Genomic DNA, 5,435 nt, shown 5'->3' on the forward strand with positions numbered 1-5,435 from the left:
GGCCCATTCACTCAGTCACCTAATAGCACTACATAAAATTGCATAACAGTGAAACTGAGACACTTTGTGCACGCTGTCCTCTCATTACAGCAAATGATTGTTTCAAAAGGAGCGTTCAAAAAGAGGCGAATGTGGACGTCAAAATCCTGCAGTCGTGATTGCAAAACAAGACGGCCCCAGCTGATGCTGACTTTTGCTCCGCATGCTTTTTCTTTACCCTTCAACACTGCATAAATTTCAGATTAGTGCTACACAACGTGAACAAAGAGGTAATTAGACGATCCGAGCCTTAACAATTTGCCATTATACTCCCTGTCAAAGGCAGCGCACTCATCCAGATGTATTGCTTTACATGTGAAGTGCCTCTTATTACACCCATAACAATCTCAGACAGCCCGTGTCTCTGGGATAGTAATGTCATGCTGGGCTTTGGCAAGGCTCTCCCATTGTTCTCCACAGGTTGTTTATAGCTTTGTGCCTGATATATGATAACCAATAAGTGAGAAGTAGTAATTACAAGGCCCACACTCCAGCGGATCGCCTGATGAATGCATGAAATAAAAGATGGGGGTTCTTTGTGGAGGCTTGTTATTACAAAGACATACAGAGACTTGACATACGGCAGTATTATGAGCAGGCAAAGGGGGGTATAAATAGCGTATACCCATTTCCACCAAATAGCAAAGTAAATAGCATTGACCTTCTTAAAACAAATCAGCCGCAAGCCAGAAAATGCCCAAATCAAAATACTCAATTGCACACATTCCGACTCTATTCCAGTCTTCTGTTCAGGTCAGGAAGGAATAACATGATTAAAAGAAATAAAAACATACAAAGAAAGCACAATAGTATCCTATTGTAGGGCCCGGGACACACAGCAGCAGTGTGGTCAGACCGTGTGGCTCCAAAGCTAATCAGCGGCACAGTGCCATTTATTCTTTATGCAAGTCGCACCAGGAATACCAAGGAGGTGCAACAGCCAAACTCAGAGGACCCATTTGTTAATTTGCAAATTAACCCAGTAAGTTGCATCACACTCGGCTTATTTGTGCCAGGAGTTAGCTGAGAAGATTAATAGCACTCTGTAGTAAAAATAAAGCGACATCCGTTCACCAAGCAGCTATTTCTGGCTCAGTGATGTCCTGAGATATAATAGTAAATGACCACACAGTCACAGAAACCATTAATCAGCCTTTTGAAAGACAGGCTAGCTGCAGCATTGTTTTATTTAAAGATGTGGTTCATTCCAAATAGGCAGTTTAGGAAATGCACTTTCTTAATGAGAAGATTAATATCAGTTTCTGGATTTTTCTGTGTTAAACACAGAGCTTGAGCTAGCTAGCTTAGCCTAGCATAAAGCCTACAAATATGGTCGGTTAGGATAGCACCTTGGTTAAAGCAGAAAATCCAAAACTAACATGCCTAGAAACCAACCCAAAGGCCGTGTGTTCAAGATGTTACGTGGACAAGATGTTACGAGGACTTTCTGAGGAAATTTCTCACCTGTTAGTCCTCACCTGACAGGTTAGCGAGTGGTTGCTGGAGGTTTCTGGTTTTCACCATGGAAAATTAACAGACAACTGGTGATCTGACAGGTAAATACTCATTTGCCTGAAGGCACTTTATATGGTAAGATAAAGACAATAATAAAATAGCGAAAACCCCAACAATCAGAGCAAGCACTTGGCGACAGTGGGAAGGAAAAACTCTCTTTTAATAGGAAAAAACCTGCAGCCATCTGCTGCGACGTGGGGGTGAGGGGTGGGAAACATGACAAAAGAAACACTGTGGAAGAGAACCAGAGATGACTGAACAGAGATCGGTGTATAAACACATAGAGTGGAGTGAAAAAGGTGTGTGAACAAGAAGCAGTGTGTCATGGGAAGACCCCAGCAGCCTAGGAGTATTGCAGCGTAACTAAGGGAGGATTCAGGGTCATGTGATCGAGCCCTAAATATGTGCTTTATCAAAAAGGAAAGTTTTGATTGCAATCTTAAAAGTAGACATAGTGTCTGTCTCCCAAATACAAAGTGGAATACAAATTTTATTCTGGATTTAACAGGCAGCCAATGAAGGGAAGCCAACGTATGGGAGAAATATGCTCTCTATTTCTAGTCCCTGTCAGAACTCTTGCTGCAGTATTTTGGATTAACTGAAGACTTAACAGAAGTTTTTAGGACAGCCTGGACTGGCCACTAAAGCTGTGAAAAGGTGCAACAAAAAAAGACATTATGGGTAGAGCACAACACAAGTTTTGGGCTATTTCATGCTCAAACCAACAGTCAATGTAGTGCGTACTGCTTTCTATGTAACTTGCATTTAGTTAACTTTTGTTATTCTCTGTTTTTTGTTATGAAACACTTTGTGATCCTTGTCTTGAAAGGTGTTTTTTTATTTTACTTACTTAATTACTTATGTGAGGGGACCATACCAAGCAGTTGCTATTCTTTTGTCTGGCTCTAACCAGGGAATGAACCCAAACTTAAAAGCTTGAGTTTTTCAGTCTCTGAAAGAGCTTTCACTTTACTTCAGGAACCCTTATGTGGGTTATTTCAGACAAACAACCGATATGAATCAAAAATCCACCTAACAGCTCCTCTAAAACTCCCTACAGCAATGCTCGCATTTGTTTGATATCTTACATCTAGTTTGCATTTGCTAAACTAAGTTATACATGAGAGCATCATGAATCGTCTCATTCAAAATGTTGAACGACTCCTTATTTGTTTTAAAAAGGTCAATCCTGATTGATGCAGACTGAGGGCCAAGTAACTATCATCCAGGCTACTGCTCCACTCTAACCGTGATCCACCAGCGCTCCCACCGTGAGAGGCCTTGTGCCTTGCATAGACCTGCTAATGCATCCTGATATGTGTTGCTCAGCTTACAGAGAGAAATCTCTCCAACAATAAACTGAAGCCTTCAGGGGGCATACTCAGCCTTCAGTCTGGCCCTCTCCGATGACCCACTGTCTTTGAAGTGTGAACTTAAAAAACGTTAAAGTGGAGAGTGGTAATGGAACTTCAGTCAAAGCTTCTCTTTTTGATACACCGAGGTCTGGGTGCTGACGTACAATAAGATATCATCTCGGAGTCTGGAATGCATTTCCTCCCCTGCTCGATCAGGCTTAATTTAAAGTCGGAGCCTTTTTTTCCTACCTGAAGCCAGATCTGATAAAACCGTCTTCTAGCCCGATTTGTCAAATAGAAGCACAGGAGTAAATTTCCTTTCATAAAGCAAAGGTAAAATACGTCTGATACTACAAAGTGCAGTGTTTGATTTTCACACTTCACTGGACAAGATGAAAATATCAGGCTTTGCAGTTATCTTAAAGAAATAGTTTGAAACTGGGGAAAATTTGCTTTACTGTTCAGAGAGGCCTGAAGTCACTCCCTTAGCAGGCATGAGACAGGAAAAAACAGAAGCAGTACTTCAGCTCTAAAGCTGGATAAAGAGAAACGTTTTAAAAGTATAACAGCTATGATTCGGGGGACGGGGGTTATAGTTTGTGTATTTAAGTATCTGTATTGGTATTGGTATTAGTCCGAGTAGTCCAGGATACTTATAAAATACGACTCACCAAAACTGAGTTAGTAAAGTTAAGCCTACTAAAGTTATTTTTAGCTTATCCAGCTTGAAGGACCGATGAGTTCATGACATAGAGAGGTTCACAAAAATCGAAGCTCGTTTTGGAGTTTGCTCCAATTTTACTGAAACTTGCACACAAGTGTTCACCTTAAAGGTCTTCATTCAAATTCTGCTCAAGATCACATTTGTGTTTTTTATGGCAACATTTCCATTTTTAAAGCGTGACTTTAACGCACTCTACTTACAGATTCATCTAATCTTCGCTCCTGATGTACTGAACAGTATTATTATTGGATTAAAATCACCATACTTGTTGCTACATGCAGATGGTGATGAACATCATCTTACTGGTGGTGATGATGGAGTAAGTGGTCCTCCTGGTTTATGAAGGTGTGATTTGGGCCTGCTTATCAACCATTATGCTGATATCAGTAATACGGTCAGTGCAATGACATGCTGATTCTCATATATTATACATAAATATTCTTTATTTTTAATAATAATGATATAATAATACATTTTATTTGTTGGCACCTTTCTAAAAGCCAGGATCACAGAAAAAATGATTTTTAAAAAAAACAGCATTAGAAAACAATTAGAGTCCATGTTTTAAAAGATGGGTTTTGAGTTTTGACTTGAATAAGGGAATAGAGCAAGTATTTCTGATATCAGGAGAAAGTGAATTCTCTATAGTTGTGAGATGGGCAGAGGGAACAATAAGGTGACCTGGAACGAGAGGGAGTAGTAATGTGGAGTAAATAACACAAGTAGGGAGGGGCAAGGTTATGGATGCATTTGGAAGTGAGAAACAAGATTCTGAAAGTGATTTTAGAATCTACGGGTAGCCAGTGAAGCCGCTGAAGAAAAGGGGTGCGAGTTATGATCCAGGCTGCAGAATTCTGGAGGAGTTTGTAAAGGGACTTGTTAGGAGACCAAAGAGAAGAGAATTACAATAATCAATCCTAGAAGTGAGAAGTATAGTTACAGCATGGGGGGTGAGGAATTGGTAATGCATAAGTGGAAGTAGGCGGATCAGGTGATGTGATTAATAAGAGACTGAAATGATAAAGAAATGTTGAGGATGACACTCAAAATCTTAGCCTGAGGGGAGGGAAAGATGGGTTTGTTAATATTAAAGGAAATGCGTGGGATGCGGTTGGAGTGAAATCTGTGCAAGAACTTCAGTTTTATTAATATTGAGTTTGAGAAAATTGAAGGAGAACCATTATTTAACCTCCATGAGACAGTCACAAGGGGAGATGGGTGGAAGGGTGAAATTGGGTTTGGAAGAAATATACAGTGTCATCCACATAACGGTGAAAATTAATATTGTATTTCCGAAATATGTGACTGAGTGGAAGCATGTAAATAATGAATAAAAGAGGCCCCAATACTGAACCCTGGGGCACACCAGCAGAAACAGAAAATGAACTGAGTGTGATCCAAGAGATATGAGGTGAACCAGGCAAGGGAGTTATGATTAATACCGATGGATGCAAGTTTTTTCAGAAGGATAGCTCAGATCAAGAAGGATGAGGATGGTGAGAGAACCAACATCAGCTGCCATCAGCTGGTGATTTTTAATAATGCTGTTTCTGTGCTGTGGTCAAAGGTTACTGAAATTATGGAGATCTGTACCAGGTTTTTAACAATGTGAGTAACGGAAGTAGTTCTCAATAACGTCAGTACTGAGGGAAGAGTGACTAATGGTGGTAATAAGGGGGACCAGTGAGGTAAGATAGGCTTTAATTTAGACTTTTGAACCATTATTGATACATCAGATACTGAGGGGAGAGTGAAACTCGAAAATGACAAATGGTAAACAAAGAGTGGAGCAGGAAGTCAGC

This window comes from Rhamphochromis sp. 'chilingali', assembly GCF_963969265.1.
Source record: "Rhamphochromis sp. 'chilingali' genome assembly, chromosome: 8".
NCBI lineage: Eukaryota > Metazoa > Chordata > Actinopteri > Cichliformes > Cichlidae > Rhamphochromis > Rhamphochromis sp. 'chilingali'.